Below are 19,185 nucleotides of genomic sequence, written 5' to 3' on the forward strand. Positions count from 1 at the left end.
TATGATTTAACTTTCGGTTGTTTTTGTTGAAAGCTTTTTAAAAATCCTTGTTTAAGTGGGACAAGTGTACCTCATGGATTTTTAATATGGAAAAAAAAATACGAATTGCTGTAACAGCATATTTTATTGGGAAATAAATACATAAAAGTACTTAAAACTGATAAACAGTTGATAAAAAAAATTGTCCTTACAAGATATAGTGATATTATGAAAATTTACTATTTATCATCTAAGTAATTATTTTTTTGTAAAAACGATCAAATTTATAGTAACATCTTATTATTTTATCTAAAAATTAAAGAAACGTTTCAAATACATTCTAATCTGATGTATCTAAGTGGTATCAGTTCAATTGTTAGCAAATTAACATGTTGTTTCATGCATTGTTCCTTTTGCCTCTACGGTTTGTTCGTCTTGCCCCACTAGTTGAGTAGAACGTACGGAAAATCAAAAATTTTAAAATCAATGTTTTACATAAAAAAACAGGATTTTTTTAAAACATGTTCCATCAAAGTCTAAGTCAAGACCTGGAATAAGATGATTATAAAAAAATCCGACAGATTTTTTAACGTTTTAATGGGTTATAACGAGCATTTCCTTAGCTTGTTACCCTTGCCCCACATTCCCCTACCTCTTTCAATTTTTGTCAGTACAGTCATTCCACATATTTGAAACACTTTTGTGGTAATGGTCAATAGGATGTCAAATGAAACTTTTTTTTTCCGACCCTACTATTTTTAGTAGGCCTTGTTTAGGCCGTTCTTTTGTTTTTCACGAGGAAAAGAAGTTCTATTTAAACAAAATATTACGAGACCATCCATAAACCACCTGGACACTTTTTTGAAATCTCTGAAACGCTAAAATATCAAGAAAAATCGCTAGATTGTCTGCTGACAGATATTTTTGGCAGCTGCTGGTTTTCGACTCTGGTTTATGCATTTTTGAAGAATGTTGAAAATTAAAAATAATTAGAGCGCAAAACACTCGATTCTCATTTTATTTGAAAACCTCAATTCCTGTCTTCTACTATCCTCACCACAATGAACATTCTACTATCGCGCAATTCTGTGTTGCCCACAGTCAGCATGTAACGGCATTTCCACCACTCATGTTGCATGATTATTACTCCATTAGTGTTTGGTACATATACACACAATTTCCAGCACGTCGTCACTTCTGTGCTATCTTGTGACAAACGCCATTTAGTACTTTTCGAGTAAATCGATTTTTAAAGTTTAAAGTTGAATATTTTCACATCAGTTACTGATAGAATCATTCTGAATGAAGCGATCGGTCCGTACACTATCACTCAACAAACGCTCCAAGTATGAACTCATTTAGTAACACATACTAAAAGATATAGTACAGAAAGTATACAAAAATCAGAAAAGCACGTGTCACAAGTGTGCCCTGAAAGTAAAAAATGTACTACGTGTCACAAGTGTGCCCAAAATTCCCATACAAACTAAGTTAACATAAAATTGATGTTTTTATGAACTTAAACAATATTATTTTTAAATCCAATGTTGTCATTCATCAGAAACTATTTAAATTATTATTATTTGGAATAAAAAGATAAAATTTTCCCGATTTTCTTGGATTTTCCGGCTATTTTTGTGACTGCTGGTAAAATGGCACTAAAAGTCATTTTAATCAACTAAATTCATACAAAAATTATTGGAAAATACAAAAAATCAAAACATTCAACACGCTTTCAACAAACACAATCAAAAGAAAGTTGGAAAAATCGAGAAAACCCCTGATAATCAAAGGTTTTCCCGCATATCCGAAAAGCAAAGACAATAACCCCGGATGGAAAATTATTTCATTCTAGACACAAACCTTTTATGATTTATGGCAGATCAACGTGTAACAAGATAGCACAAAATTTTCGAATTGAAAATGTACTACGTGTCACAAGTGTGTTCCAAAGAATTAATTAAAGGGCTCGTTGAATGTTGATGGCGATTTGTATGGCGGTTGTCACAAGTGTGCCACCAATATTTTGATGGCGATTTGTATGGCGGTTGTCACAAGTGTGCCACCAATATTTTGATGGAGATTTGTATGGCGGTTGTCACAAGTGTGCCACCAATATTTTGATGGCGATTTGTATGGCGGTTGTCACAAGTGTGCCACCAAAATTTTGATGGCGATTTGTAAGGCGGTTGTCACAAGTGTGCCACCAATATTTTGATGGAGTTTTGTATGGCGGTTGTCACAAGTGTGCCACCAATATTTTGATGGCGATTTGTATGGCGGTTGTCACAAGTGTGCCACCAAAATTTTGATGGCGATTTGTAAGGCGGTTGTCACAAGTGTGCCACCAATATTTTGATGGAGTTTTGTATGGCGGTTGTCACAAGTGTGCCACCAATATTTTGATGGAGATTTGTATGGCGGTTGTCACAAGTGTGCCACCAATATTTTGATGGAGTTTTGTATGGCGGTTGTCACAAGTGTGCCACCAATATTTTGATGGAGATTTGTATGGCGGTTGTCACAAGTGTGCCACCAATATTTTGATGGCGATTTGTATGGCGGTTGTCACAAGTGTGCCACCAAAATTTTGATGGAGATTTGTATGGCGGTTGTCACAAGTGTGCCACCAATATTTTGATGGCGATTTGTATGGCGGTTGTCACAAGTGTGCCACCAAAATTTTGATGGCGATTTGTAAGGCGGTTGTCACAAGTGTGCCACCAATATTTTGATGGAGTTTTGTATGGCGGTTGTCACAAGTGTGCCACCAATATTTTGATGGAGTTTTGTATGGCGGTTGTCACAAGTGTGCCACCAATATTTTGATGGAGTTTTGTATGGCGGTTGTCACAAGTGTGCCACCAATATTTTGATGGAGTTTTGTATGGCGGTTGTCACAAGTGTGCCACCAATATTTTGATGGAGATTTGTATGGCGGTTGTCACAAGTGTGCCACCAATATTTTGATGGAGATTTGTATGGCGGTTGTCACAAGTGTGCCACCAATATTTTGATGGCGATTTGTATGGCGGTTGTCACAAGTGTGCCACCAAAATTTTGATGGCGATTTGTATGGCGGTTGTCACAAGTGTGCCACCAATATTTTGATGGAGTTTTGTATGGCGGTTGTCACAAGTGTGCCATCAATATTTTGATGGCGATTTGTATGGCGGTTGTCACAAGTGTGCCACCAATATTTTGATGGCGATTTGTATGGCGGTTGTCACAAGTGTGCCACCAATATTTTGATGGAGTTTTGTATGGCGGTTGTCACAAGTGTGCCACCAATATTTTGATGGAGATTTGTATGGCGGTTGTCACAAGTGTGCCACCAATATTTTGATGGAGTTTTGTATGGCGGTTGTCACAAGTGTGCCACCAAAATTTTGATGGAGTTTTGTATGGCGGTGGTCACAAGTGTGCCACCAATATAACATTCATTACACCGTAACATTCGTTACACCGTAACATTCGTTACACCTTAGTTTGGTTACACCGTAACATTGTTACACCACAACATCCGTTGCTTCGTAGCATTCATTACACCGTGGCATTCGTTACACCGTAATAAAGTTACGGTGTAAGACTATTACGGTGTCACACTGTTACGGTGTAATCATATTACGGTGTAATGAATATTGCGGTGTTACAATGTTACGGTGTGACCATACTACGGTGTAACGAATGTTACGGTGTATGGAATGATGCGGTGTAACGGTGTAACGAATGTAACTGTGTATTGAATGTAACGGTGTAATGAATGTAACGGTGTAACGGTGTAACCAATGTTGTGGTGTAACAATTTTATGGTGTAATCAAACTACGGTGTGAAGAAATGTTACGGTGTAACGAATGTAGCGGTGTAACAATGTTACGTTGTTACAATGTTACGGTGTAACAATGTTACGGTGTAACAATGTTATGGTGTAACAATGTTACGGTGTAACAATGTTACGGTGTAACAATGTTACGGTGTAACGAATGTTACGGTGTAACAATGTTACGGTGTAACAATGTTACGGTGTAACAATGTTACGGTGTAACAATGTTACGGTGTTACAATGTTACGGTGTTACAATGTTACGGTGTTACAATGTTACGGTGTAACAATGTTACGGTGTAACAATGTTACGGTGTAACAATGTTACGGTGTAACAATGTTACGGTGTAAAAATGTTACGGTGTAACAATGTTACAGTGTAACAATGTTACGGTGTAACAATGTTACGGTGTAACAATGTTACGGTGTAACAATGTTACGGTGTATCAATGTTACGGTGTTACAATGTTACGGTGTTACAATGTTACGGTGTAACGAATGTTGTGGTGTAACAAGTGTACGGTGTAATCATACTACGAAGTAACGAATGTTGCGGTGTAACAATGTAACGGTGTAATCATATTACGGTGTTACTATGTTACGGTGTAACCATACTGCGGTGTAACGAATATTGCGGTGTAACAATGTTACGGTGTGACCATACTACGGTGTAACGAATGTTACGGTGTAATGAATGTTATATTGGTGGCACACTTGTGACAACGACCATACAAATCTCCATCAAAATATTGGTGGCACACTTGTGACAACCGCCATACAAATCTCCATCAAAATATTGATGGCACACTTGTGACAACCGCCATACAAAACTCCATCAAAATATTGGTGGCACACTTTTGACAACCGCCATACAAATCGCCATAAAAATATTGGTGGCACACTTGTGACAACCGCCATACAAAACTCCATCAAAATATTGGTGGCACACTTGTGACAACCGCCATACAAATCGCCATCAAAATATTGGTGGCACACTTGTGACAACCGCCATACAAAACTCCATCAAAATATTGGTGGCACACTTGTGACAACCGCCATACAAATCGCCATCAAAATATTGGTGGCACACTTGTGACAACCGCCATACAAAACTCCATCAAAATATTGGTGGCACACTTGTGACAACCGCCTTACAAATCGCCATCAAAATATTGGTGGCACACTTGTGACAACCGCCATACAAATCTCCATCAAAATATCGGTGGCACACTTGTGACAACCGCCATACAAAACTCCATCAACATTCAAACAGCCCTTTAGGAACACACTTGTGACACGTAGTACATTTTCAATTCAAAAATGTTGTGCTCTCTTGTGATACGTGGTGTTATAAAATTAGACATAAATGTGTAGTGACATCTGTTGGTACCATACAGTTTTATAGCTTGCTTTTGCCTCTGCACGTGTCACAAGATAGCACAGAAAATTTGTTGAGAAACTGGTCTATGTCACAAGTGTGCCCAACGATATCCCGGAAACGGAAACGAATTTCAAAAATCGGGTGATGGCATCTTGTAGCGTTTGTTAAGTTTAATGAAACGCCATCATTAACTCATTTTCGACCAAAATGGCGTTTGTCACAAGATAGCACAGAAGCGACGACGTAGTGTTTGGTGGTAGGAAAACATGCACCTCGTGCCCTCTCATGAACGAGCAGCCATACGAGTTCGTTTCGGTTAGGCACTTGAATCGAGCAGGAACGCCGCAGCACGGGACATCACAATCCATGTCTAAACCAGACCTCCTCGTTTTAGTGCCGGAGTGTGGTTGGTTGGTTCTAATCTAGGACATGACCGACGACGGCACTGGAAATCACTCTCTCTCCAAGTGGAGCTTAATGTGGAAAATTTGAAAATGGGAGCTCGGGGTTGACTCTATGGTTGGCCCATCGTCGAAGCAGTCATCGTTTGTGGAAAGTGTATTTCTGGGCTATGGTGGAGTTTGTATTAGTTTAATGTACTTTCTTTTGAAGGTTTATGAAGAATTTTGGATTTAATTTATATAAGGTTAATAAACCTTTAACCATATTTCACAAAAAAATACTCGATAATTTACAAAGAGCAAAAAAAAAAAAACTACGACCTGAGTCTTTTCCAAAATCATCGTTGTTTCCATGTTTGGAGATTATTTCGATTGTTGTACCAAACGCTTCTGCTTTTGTGCAAATTGAAACGCGTAACAGTTGGCGAAACAAGTCTCGTTGAGGCGTATACCTGTTTTATCATGATGCTTCCTGAGTATATATTTTGGGACGCTTGTTGAAGGAAGTCATATTTTTGAATATTCAGCAGATCGTTTTCGGGGAGAACATAAATTGTTGCATGCCGTTGACGGCATCCATCAATCTGAATATTCAATAACAGGCCTTATCCCTCCCTAAAAGTACGTAATAATGGTGCACATAAAATGTGCAATTTGTGGCTTCCTGCACTTCATGATAATTTATAACTTTATTTTGTGCTGCTTCGTCAAACACATTGAGCGAAAATTGAGCTTGGCACCTTTTGTATATTTTTTTTCTAGAACAAAATTTTTCCATGTTGGCGGAAAATCAAAACGGAAGAAAAACTAAAAAAAATCGACAAAAAAACTCACCTTTTCGCGAGGTACGAAAAAAAAACCAACGCGACTTTGAAACTTGTTTTCCATGTCAGATTTTCGGGGTGCTTCCTTCCTGCGCCCTGCAAAACGAAACCAATGAATGCATTAGCTTTAATGGTCAAAGTTCACTTTCGAGCTTTTCGTTTTACGCTTTGGGAAAGTTCGCGAAATGTGATGGAGGCAACTTTTCGTTGTCGTTTTATTTTTGAACTTGAACGTGGATGTGGTGGGGAAGCGGATGATTGTGTAATTTGCGGGAAAAGCCGTTATTAGATGTAAATAATTGCACTGTTCTTTGCTAAATGAGATTGCAAATTTTGCTTGCAGCAGAAGATAGGATGGTGTTCTCGTGTTTGAATTGTTAATAAGCAGTTAGTCACAATGAATTGTTCAAAAGTAAATTACATATAAATTATAAAAATAATGCTTTCAGCAATATGTGATTACAACTAAATATAACAAAATGCCTTATAGAGTTGAAAGAGCTATAGCTTCTGTCAAATGTTTGCAAAATATTGAAGAATTCATTCCAATTTCCCACAAAATAAAAACTCAAAGATGCTCGATTTGACTAATAATGCAAAAACAAACGTTAAACAATGCACGGTGATCCAGATCGAAAATGGATTTTCCGAAAAATGGTGAAGTTTTGGTGTCTTCAAACATGTTGTTGTAAATAAAAAGGGGCAACTTTTGGTTTGGTTGAAAATTAGGGTGGTTCACGATTAGGGTGATTTTGAAAGTCTAACTTTTCAGGAATATTTTTGGGAATTTTTATGTCTTCTAGAAAGTTGTTGTGATTGCCAATCCAAGCAACTTTGTCGAAGACACCAAAATTTCATCTCGTAATCTACGCTTTCTACAACCAAATTTATAGAAAGCATCTCGACGCCATGGTGCTATCAAGTCGAAAATCGCTTTTTGACGTTCCGAGAAAAACACGTTTTAATGTTTGAACTTGAATAAACAAAAACGAGACCACGCAATGTAAACAATAACAAACACGTTTTGTTTGGTTGACCATTCTGTGCATCGTCCCGAAATTTGGTTGAATTTGGTTGTCAGAGTTCCGAATTATAATTGAAAATGTTTACGGTAGTCGAGCTCGTATCTGTGTCAAACGCGTTCTGACCTGAAATTCCTTTGGACAATTGTCGCACTTACATCAATTTTCAGGCTGTGACAAGATAGCACGACAACATTGAAACTTCTTTCATATGAAAAGTGATACAAATGCAAGGAGTTTTTTTCGGTTGTTATTGAATATCTCAGAATTGAAATCGATTTTTGGGAATCTGTGAAGGTCAAAAGATGAGGCATTACCACCTTAAAAAATAATTTTTGGGGGCACTTTTAGAGCTCTAAAAACAAATATTTTTATTTTTTGACAGGTCAATTTGGACTTAATGGTCAAAAGTCACAGCCATTTTAAGGTAAAAACGTTACTTAATCCACCTTAAGGTGGTTGGTGCCTTCCTCATATTCATAAAGTCAATACATTCAGTAAAAATAGCAACATTCCCCCTTAACATGTTTAACAAATCAACTTTATTACTCATTTCTTTTGATATGGTTCGCAGACCATCAATATTTCTGGCTCATCGGCAAGGTCTGATAAAAAAAAACTATCCAACGATAGTTCGCATGGAAGATTCAGACAATATTTTTATCACAATATCTGAAATCAAACCTCTAAAAAGTGTATAAATAACACTTAAGTGCCAATAACTTTTAATAGGGTTGTCAGATCCTTGATATTTTAGGCTCATTTGAAAGGTCTTTCGATTATCTAACTAACGATGGGTCGCATGATAGACCCGGACATCATTTTTACTGAAATATCTGAGATCCGGCCTCCAAAAAGTGTATAAATAACACTTAAGTGCCAATAACTTTTGATAGGATTGTCAGATCCTTGATGTTTTAGGCTCATTTGAAAGGTCTTTCGATTATCTAACTAACGATGGGTCGCATGATGGACCCGGACATCATTTTCATTGAAATATCTGAGATCCGGCCTCCAAAAAGTGTATAAATAACACTTAAGTGCTAATAACTTTTGATAGGGTTATAAGATCTTCAATGTTTTGGGCTCATTGGAAAGGTCTTTTTAATACCTTTCTGAAAATGTATAACATGCAGGGTTTCTTACAAAAACCACCCTTTTTACAATCTTCCGGACATACGCCAAAATCGTTTTTTTTAGCATAACTTTTGAAGTACTTTACTAAACTTCATAATTTTCAATAGGGACTTATGGGACCCCAAGACGAATCGAATGAGACCAAAACGGTCCAAATCGGTTAAGCCAGTGCTGAGATAATCGAGTGCATATTTTTTGGTGCACAGACCCACATCCCTACACACACACACACACACACACACACACACACACACACAGACATTTGCTCAGAATTTGATTCTGAGTCGATAGGTATACGTGAAGGTGGGTCTACGAGGTCAAATTAAGAAGTTCATTTTTCGAGTGATTTTATAGCCTTTCCTCAGTAAGGTGAGGAAGGCAAAAAGATGCAAATTTAAAACTTAAATGTCTCAAAAAGGCGCAAGCTAAATTTAAAGCACCAGGTTGTATTTGAAAGAGGAGATCCAGCACTTCTGAGTATCCATGAAAAATTATCATTGAAACATGGAAAAACATATATTTAGACAATTCCTGAATTTCCACGTTAAAAAAACTGTTTTTTTTTAAGGTTTGCTCAGATGCTTTCTATCAATTTGGACGTAGAAGTCGTAGATTACGAGATAAAATTTTGGTGACTTCGACAAGGCTGCTTGGATTGGCAAGCCCAACAACTTTCTAGAACACTAAAAAATATCCCAAAAATATTCCTGAAAAGTTAGATTTTCGAAATCACCCTAATCGTGAACCACCCTAATTTTCAACCAAACCAAAAGTTGCCCCTTTTCATTGAAAACAACTTTTTTGAAGACACCAAAGCTCCAAAACTTCACCAATCAAAATCAAGTTTCCATTTAATTTTGCGATCTTGACTACTGTGCAATGTTTTGAGAAATTTTTAATATAGCTTCAAATAGTTTTTATGTGATTTTTATTTTTATTTTCAGCAAATGACTTTTATTTAAAATCATGGATCACTTCAATTTGTTCTTAGTTTTTGTTTGCAGACCATATTTGGTCAATATTTTTGGCATTTGAGGTAAGAAAATGCATTTAACACAGCGGTTGTATGTGCCCAAGTAACATTTTTTTCCAAGAGTTCTACAAGAGCACAGCAGTTTGGACCGCGGTAGGATAAAACTCTCTTCAAGTACTCTTCCAAACTCCTGAAGAAGTTTTGAAGAGAATTTTATCCTACCGCGGTCCAAACTGCTATGCTGTAGCTATCTTGAAGAGCTCTTGTAGAACTCCTGGAAAAAATGTTACTTGGGTGTACTTTGTACACACTATTTTGGACACTTGTAAGAAACGCCAAAACACGCGACATTCAAAAGGTTTAAGCACATTGATGTTATTGAATCATAATAAACATGAATTCCTTCATTGAAAAAAGTCGCATTGAAAATTAAAAAAAAGTGCAATTTTGGGGTAGCTTTGCTAAAAAATGGTCGAGTAAATTTTACATATTTTTATCAACTGTAAAATTGCTATTCGTTTTGAAATCCGTTTGTTTGCAGTCAGTGTCTGTTGGCCACTTTAGCTAAATTTTATGGTATTTTTGCAAGTTTTCTAGTTAGTTTTTCGACTATTTAAACGCGTATTTTGTCGTCCTTTTTAAATTTTTCATTGTTGCCCGCGTAACTGAATCTTGTAACTGGTTGAACAGGCTTTTTCGCTATTCTTGGTAGGTTTTTTGGCTACCTTTAATAATTTTTTTGATGTCAATTAAATTTTGAAGCGTAAATTTTTTTAAACAAGTTTAAAGTACCTGAAATACTTTAATACTAATGTAGTACCGCCATCAGGAGTAACATTGGATCTGGAGGGTGAGATTGGGTCGTACAAATTTTGGCATTTTTGTATGACTCGATCTTTCCCCCAGACCCAATGTCACCCATTACAACAAGAATACTTGAAATACTTAAAATATTCTAAATTCTTCAAATATGTCAAATACTTTTCAAATACGTCAAAATTTAAATTGCCAAATATTGCTTTTTGCGAGATAAAATCCCGTTTTTAAACCGCCGAACTTCCGCAGTGTAAAAATCAACAAGTTGAACTGAAATTCAGCGTTGATTTGGCTGTCAACTTGGTTTGTTTTGAATATTTTCCAAAAATTCAGCTGAAAACTCAAGGCAACCTTTGACAACAGCCAAATTTTTTTTCTGCGGCTGTCATGCGGCCGTTCTCCTGCGGTCATATCAGCGCGCACGAACTCTAATTATTGACGCCCGCGATAATACAAACTTCAATCAAATAAGGAGTGACTTGAATAGGTATTAATTTTATCTCTGAATACTTGCCAGTGTCGAAAATCCGACGACTATAATTACTACTATTTCACCGCTGATTTAAAAGTAAACATTAAAAATCCACGACTGCTGGCGGTGAATGGGGAGAATTGTAGTTGGATCGCAGCAAGTTCACGATTAAACCCAATGATTCCAATTTTTATTCGTCTCTTTTCGGAAAGAGACATCAGTAAATCAAAAGTGACGAAAATGCAAACGGGAAATTCATGCGAACATTGCCAGTATAATGCCTTAAACTTCCAAAAATAGTGTCCCATTTTACATTTCCACTTTAAACAGTCATGCCATATTTTTAAACAACACTTTGTAACACACTTTACGTGTCACTTTCCCGTCACACCACACCAGTCCAAAATCTCAGCCATTTCACAGGAAATTATTGCGCCATTTAGGTTTGTTTCAGCTTTCTCCTTTCCTTCAGACCAACAAATGGGGATGAAGACTCGGGACACGACATGAACCTCATTGAGGGGGAAAAATTCCGGCTGATTTTCCTCAGCGAACGCTTTCGTCGTAGTCCGCCGTCGACGACGTTTTCGCATCACTATTTTTTTCGCACGTTCCCACTCGACTCGACTCAGAATTCGCCACCCAACCGGAAGGAACCAGACCACACAAACACACACACCACCGCCGGGGCCAGCGGACTCGGGACATAAATTGATGCCAACAAATGGGCGCCAAACATTCAACCGATTACGTAGTCGACGAGGATTCGGGCAGACGCCGAGGAGAGCCGACCCTCAAAATAGAATCCTTTCGAAGTCAAATTTGCTTAAAGTTTTTTTTTCGGCTGAGAAAGAGAGCGAAAACCGAAACAGAGCTTTTGAGTGCCGAACTTTTTTGCTTGAATTTCCGACTGGGACCGGGTCGGCTTGTCGTGGTATTGGTTGAATGTTTTGTACTACTTTTCAGCTGATGTGCCCTTTCTGGTAGGTATTTTGGTTTGCGAGCATAAACAACCGAAGCCTATTTCCAACGTTGTTTGTGGTGGTTGTAAGTATAGGCACAAGCATGTTGGCAAACTTTGTCGGAATGTCATCGCAAGCCGATTCGCGAGGAAACTATTTCGAGCCGAGTTCCTTACGGTGTTACAGTTTAGAAATGGCGAGTAAATCGTCTAACAGAATGAACAAACTCATTAAAGGTATTCCGAACCTAAAAAAAACAATTGAAACAGTTAATTTTTAAATACAAACAATACTGAACAAAAAATACTACTACTTACTCAAACAGCAACAAGATAATGCAGTCATCATTTCAAAGATCAGATAGAAAGAGAAAAAATAATTTCAAATACGTTTTTTTCATTTTGCCATTGGCTAAATGTTGTATTTGAATTCCTTTAATAGCGAAATAAAACTAAAAACTGCACGCCATTTTCACTCTACTATTTAAAGCGCTGATTTATGACCCTTGAGTTGGCATTTCACCATACACACAGCAACAGCAACGAGAGCGACGTCGTAGTCAAAGTTTCAACAACCCTTAATAATGGCACATTCGTGCGGAAAAATAATTAAATTAAACGCTACCGGCTAGAAACGGGACGCTTTCGCAACAGTTTTCCCACCATGAAATAGCAGCTTTTCTATCTCGCAGAATGGCTTTGTTACTGTTTTAACAACCAGTTTATTTATTGTCAACGAGCAAAGAGCACATTTTCAAAGTTTTACCTAAAACATCGTTAAAGGTAGCTCGATTTCCAGCCAAAATTGTTCAAACGGTTTAAATTTTTTTAGCCATCCTTTCGTGCTCAGCATTTTATGGCAATTTAAAAGTCTGAGCGCGTCGCCCACGTGTTCGGTGGGTGGCGATCGATCCTCTTGAAAGTCCCAAGAGACGAGCAGAAGGAGGATTTATGTGCGATCCAGTAATTGCAAATCCATTCAGCACAGCGGGGTTACGCTCCATCGAATAGCATTCTTCTCTCGGGAGGGGACCAACGTGGATGGGCAGGTTTAAATTTTGATAAAGATAGAAATAGATTTGAATTGGGTAACATTTACTCAGCAGTTTATGGATATAGAAATTTAATTTCTATTTGATCTGAAGAGACACGAATAAAAAGTTAGTAAATCAAAGCTAAAAAACCTTAGTTGAAAAATCAAACTTCCTATCTGTAATCAAAACAATAATGAAGTGTTCTAGACTGACAAAAAGGATCGTTAAAACAAGAATTGGGAAGAATTCAAAATTTGGTATATGGGTAACACTCTACCAACTCACACGAAATCTGGCAAAGTTGCCCCGAGCACTCTTCAATGCAACTATTAAACTTTTGTAACTTTTGTCCCTGATCACGAATCCGAAACTTTCAAATTTTTTTTTTTCGTAAATCGCGATACAAGCAAAACCAAAAAAGCAAAGCAATCCACATTAACGACCCTTGGGTCTTTTGTGGTCTCTGTTGCAAGTTTCTGATCATTTCTAGGCGTCCGAAGGTTATGTGTGGTGAGTCACTCAAAACCTCTTTTACGCTACAAGCAAACCCCTTATGTTTATAAATCATTTTTTTTTATTGTCGGCTCTACAACCTTCTACAACATTTTTACACTCCAAAAAATAACCCTTCAAAGTTAGAAAAAAATCGAAATTTTAAAATGAAAAACATTGTTCTAAATGAAAAAAATACCCTTCTGGGTTAATGTAGATTCGAAAAGAAAATTAAATTTCCCTTAAAATAACATGTTTCTAAAAAAATAACAGTTAGGTAACGGAAAAGGCCAGAGTTTTTTTAAAAAAAATTAAGTGTTTTTTTCGATAAAAAATAGGTTTTTTCGGAATTTTGAGTACGCTATCAAATCGGGCATCTAATTTTACATAAAAGTCCCTTTTACACCAAATTTCTATCTCATCACCGTTTCAGGCTGCAAATTATTGAAAAACATGTTTTTTAGCATGTTCAAAAATTGAAGGGTCCGTCACAAGATATAAAAAAGTGGACCTCGGATTCGTGATCAGGGACAAAAGTTATTCCTTAGGACAAAGTTTCATGCAAATCGAAGAGGGGTCGGTACAACTTTTCCCGATTTCGTGTGAGTTGGTAGAGAATTACCAAAAAAAACATAAAAAAATAACTTGAATAGAAAAATCAAACTCCCCATCTGTTATCAAAACAATAAAGAAGAGTTCTAGACTTACAAAAAAGGGTCGTTAAAACATCCTTTTACAGTAGAGGTGGGCAAAACCGCTCTTTTTTAGGAGCCGCTCATTTTCGTTTCGCTCTTTTTCAAAATTTTGATAAAAGGGTTATTTTTAAGAATTGTGTGATTTTGCGAACTCTTTTCTAAATTCTGATTTAATCGATGAAGTCCTAAACACTGAAGTTAAATCAGGCAAGAGAATTTTTTTTTTCCATAATCTCTCAGCTATTTAGTAGATTTTTGGTAATATTTTACAAGCTATGCAATTTTAAATGCTCAAATTTGTATTCGGATAATACTTTAATGTACGATCAGTTATATAAAGAAAAGCTTTTTCATTTTGTTTAGAAAATCATTTACTTTTGGAATTTCAAAGAAAAGTAGGAAACTGAAAATAAGTTTGAAAACTTTAAAGTGGTGTTTGGCAGCAATGCTATTTTGGGATTAATTTTTATAAGCAATTATTTTTCAATTGAGAATTGCATTTTCAATTCTAAAAACAAATTTTGTGATGCAATTTGTTCAAAATTCGATAAATTATATTTATAACAAGTTTAAAAATCATTCTATCTTGGAACGGTTCTTTCGAAATACCGGAGTTTAAAAAAGAACCGTGGTTCTTTTTTTGTGAGCCATGGTTCGTTCGCTCTTTTTAGTGAACCGGCTCTTTGAGCGGCTCGCTCTTTTTTTGCCCACCTCTAATTTACAGTATGTAAAAGAAGTATTTACACCCCTTGGGCATTAAGCACATTTTGTGATGAAACATGCAAACAATTTAAAATTTGACAGAGACCTAGTACACTGGAATAAATAAAAGTACCAAATTCCTTAATTCTAGGAATTTCGCCTTTTTTTATTACGTAATCCAAAAAAACCCTATTACTAAAAAAGGAAGGGAGCCAAAATTCTTAGAATTTAGGAATTTGATACTTTTTTTTTATTTCAGTGTACTACGTTTTGTTCGGAAACTCAGGCCGAACATTTCCTACAAAAAAAACTAATTGCTTTATATTTTTAAGTGTTTTTTTGCTCACAATATTTCATCAAAGGTTTAAATAATGATTTTGTGTTAGAACTAAAATTCAATAGGAATATAACAAATATTTCAGTGTAGTACATATACAGTATGTAAAAAAAGTATTTACACCCCTTGGGCACTATGCACATTTTGTGATGAAACTTGTAAACAATTCAAAGTATGACAAAAATCTAGTACCGTAAACTGTGGTGACTTTGATAGCCCGGAGTGACATTGATAGAAATTTGATTTGGCCACTAATTTTGTTACATCCAATGTATTGCGCCTTGCAGCAATTTCTAGAGTTTTGTGTCAATCGTGCTAGGCCTAGATTTTTTCATCACACTGCCTTGCATGACTGAGAACTGTCAACTTTGCGCACTTTGCACCTCAGTAGAGTGCTGCGGGATTATTTTCATCACAGTTGGCAAACTAAATTTCTATCACACCATCAAAACAAAACAAGTGCAATGCATCGACTTCTGACCCCAATCTAGTCACCAAGCTGTGGTGGCCGAGGCAGTTAAGTCATTGAGATGGTCTGTTAAAGGTTCCTGGCTCGATTCTAGAAGTTGGAACTTTTGAGATTACTTTTTATTTATTTTTATTTTTTTTTCTAGAAAGGCTCAATTGATGCCATATTCAACCTTTGGCCTGAACATTCAATTACCGGAAGTTATTAAAATTTGAATTCTGATCGTTTCGTAAATTGTCTAAATGAATTTAATTACCTAGACAGTTTTAAATGTTTTATAAAGATCATATAATGTACTGAAGAAGAACCGTTTATATTTTAATGTCCAATTTTGTGCCAATCTATGGAATACTTTCAGTAGACTTAATGATTTTGCCAACAGGAATTTATTCATTCTCCTTTTATTTTTTCCGATTTAAATATATTTAAATAATCCATGACGAACTACATTTAACTCTTCACATCAGTAGTGAGGGGACTTCTCCAACCTGGTATCATAATGGATAAGACGTGATCCTCGGTGTGTTGATCATCAATGACCGCACAAAAGATGGAACCCGGAGATTTCGCGAGCGCGCGTCCGTTTCGGTTTTATCGGCCTGGACAGTGTAAGTCCTGTATGGCATTTGCCTACATCCAACCGTTATAAGAGCACCTCATCGCGCCGTCAACGCCAAGGACGAATACCCAGAAGCCACTCGCCTCCAACGCCAAGGAGGGCACGCCCGCCCTCTCAGCACGCTCGGATCAGACGCTGGGGCTGCCGATTCAACAAGGAAGGAAGATTTCTGCGTGAAACGAATTCAACAGCTGGTCGTCCATCCACATCCGGCACGGAAGTCTAAGCCGAAGACAGCCTCAAGGCCGCAGTTTAGTTCAACTATTCCACACACTTAAGTCCCACAAAACTGTCTTGCACTTCCAATGAATCTGTTCCGTTCCTCTTCAGATTGGGTCCTGAAACACAATGGATGAGTAGAATTTTCGTAACATGGCCCGACATTCCAAAAATAGAAATCAAAACATAAACAGTTTACATACCTTGACAACCCTTGGAAACGACACAACTGTGATGAAAAATCACTGTGATAAAAAGTTACTGTGATGAAAATAACTGCGCAAGACTCTAGTAAAGTGCAAAATGCGCAATAACAGTCACATTTTTGCATATATGTTCGATAATAAGCTATACCTTAATGCTTACATGCACAAAATTCTCAAAAATGTTTAGATATTAATTTGACGGACATTTGAAAACCTATCAAAGTCACCCCGGGCTATCAAAGTCACCCCAGTTTACGGTACTATGTTTTGTTCAGAAACTCATGCTGAACATTTTGCTATAAAAAGCTCATGAAAAGATGATTCCTATAAAAAGTTCCAAAACAAATACTATTGCAAAAATAAAAAGGTGCAAAAAATTTACATAAATACAGTTATTTGTTGCCAAATCACCATAAATCGAGCGTCACAACTCCTAACAGGCATCCTTGACTGAATAAAAAAAATTGGATTGAATATTAAGCTTAATGACTACTTAGTATAAAAGTTTATATAACTCTGAAAATTCTACATAAAACTTATCTTAGCTTAATTTTTCAATCCTCTAATTCAACTAAATGTCAATAAAATACCATAGAATTGCTAAATTCACATTTTGAAAAGGATATAACACCGTTTTGGGGGTCTTTGTATCGATAGAATTTATTTTACGTTGGAATTTCGTAACAACCCGGAATAACGTCGTCAGAAAATCCGCCGGCGTCGAAACCGGTTCACGTTCCACAGGTCAACATATCGACGCCGTCGTGCTAACTTGTCGTACGTCGCTTTTTGACATTCCGAGAAAAACGCTTTTTAATATTTGACATTGAATAAACAAAAACTTGAGCACGCAATGTAAACAATAACAAACACGTTTTGTTTGGCTGACCATTCTGTGCATTGTCCCGAAGTTTGGTTGAAATTGGTTGCTGGAGTCCCGAGTGAATAACTGTTAATGTCTACGGTAGTCGAGCTCGTTCCTGCGTCAAACGCGTTCTGACCTGAAACCCTTTGGCCAATTGCCGCATTTGCATATATTTTCAGGCTGTGTCAAGATAGCACGACAAGATTGAAACTTCTTTCATATGAAAAGTGACAAAAATGCACGGAGTTTTTTCGGTTTTCATTGAATATCTCATGATTGAAATCGAATTTTGGGGATCTGTGAAGGTCAAAAGGTGCGACATTGTGAGCTGCACAAAATGGCGTTCTTAACTCGATTTGGCCCAAAATGCACGTACGACAAAGTTGCACGACGGCGACGAAATGATCTGCAAACTGAAATTACTGAATTTTCAGCAAAATAATTTGACGTTTCTTTTGCTGAAATTTCAGTTTTCTTGACAACCTGTTAACTGAAATTTCAGTAAACTATCTGTCAAAGTGACAAATATCAGTTAATTCAGTAAAATATAAATTACTGAAGGAGCCAATACTCTATCGCAAACAAACAAACAAACTCGCACTTTTTCGTGATCGACAGTTTGCCAAATTCGCAAACTTGTTTGCGGTAAACTCGGAAACAAGGGAAATCCAGGCAAACATACAAAGCAGGCAAACTGTCAAACTGTCAAAAAGTGCGAGTTTGTTTGTTTGTTTGCCGTAGTGTAATAGCTCTCTGAATCGTTTACTAAAATATCAGTAGATACAAATTTAGTAAAACTTTACTGAATTTCAGCGAAAAAAAATTGGTGTGTAGTCCTACGAGATTCCGGTACAAAGGATTGCCTTCGAGTTTTTCCTCATAGAAAAATAATGTCAAGCACATCCGCGATGTAATAGTGGCAGAGGGGGAAAAAATGCTGCAAAACTGTGAAAGCGACGGGACCAGTTCCGACAAGATGCTTCTCGTCAAGTTGCTTCTGCTGCATGCATAATAATGTTGCATGAAGTGAGATATGGCTTTCCTTGAGAATGCTCCCGACTACAGTAATTATTCGATAGAAGGACATTGTTGGTTTGATACAGTTAAATTAAGCTGAAAAGGAAGACAGGGTTGCCAAATTTTGCAGTTTTTTCTCAACATAAAACAATTTCAAACAAGTGAGAGCTAACTGTGCAAGGGAAGGTTAGATGGCTTCAAAGAAGCTCGTTGAATACTTCAAAGTACATAAGTAACCACGCCAAATATTCCTTTTTCAAATTTCATTCAAAGTTCCTCAACAACTATTCAAAATGACATGTTTAACTGACGTCTAGTGTAATTCACCGGAGTGCACAAGTGAGTTTTATCTGTCCTTGCTTGTCAAATGTGTGGAACACAAGAAGAACTCAGGCACTGCGACACATGTCCCGCTCGTGTTCATGAAAAGAGCCATTTGATATGACGGACAACTCGTTGCGGTCGGAAAAATTCTTCCGGCACATGAAGCTCTATTTTTTTTTTTTTTTTTAATTTATATTTATTTAGATTTTCTTTTCCATATACATTCATTCAGTTAAAATATTATTGAGTGTCCAATCACAATCGATGACTTTTCACCTCAATTTTAAATACTAGCAACTTTCATTTATTCATGAAATATTGTAGCTTTCGCTATTCAGTGATTTCAAATGTAGGAGGTCCTACATGTACAAAAGGGAAAAGGGATACCTTAAAACTAACTTATAAACTATATAAAGA

The 19,185-nt window shown here is 36.8% G+C and overlaps 1 long non-coding RNA gene across 1 annotated transcript; it reads right to left on the minus strand.

The window, feature by feature from the left end:
• Nucleotides 1-16,388: 16,388 nt before the first annotated feature.
• On the minus strand, nt 16,389-16,670 carry LOC128093435 (uncharacterized). Its single transcript, XR_008212462.1, has 2 exons — nt 16,560-16,670; nt 16,389-16,475 (listed from the first exon to the last, which is right to left on the minus strand). It is a non-coding gene; the product is annotated as an uncharacterized LOC128093435 (long non-coding RNA).
• Between the last annotated feature and the right edge of the window lie 2,515 nt (nt 16,671-19,185).

This window comes from Culex pipiens, chromosome 3 (genome assembly GCF_016801865.2).
Source record: "Culex pipiens pallens isolate TS chromosome 3, TS_CPP_V2, whole genome shotgun sequence".
Lineage (NCBI taxonomy): Eukaryota > Metazoa > Arthropoda > Insecta > Diptera > Culicidae > Culex > Culex pipiens.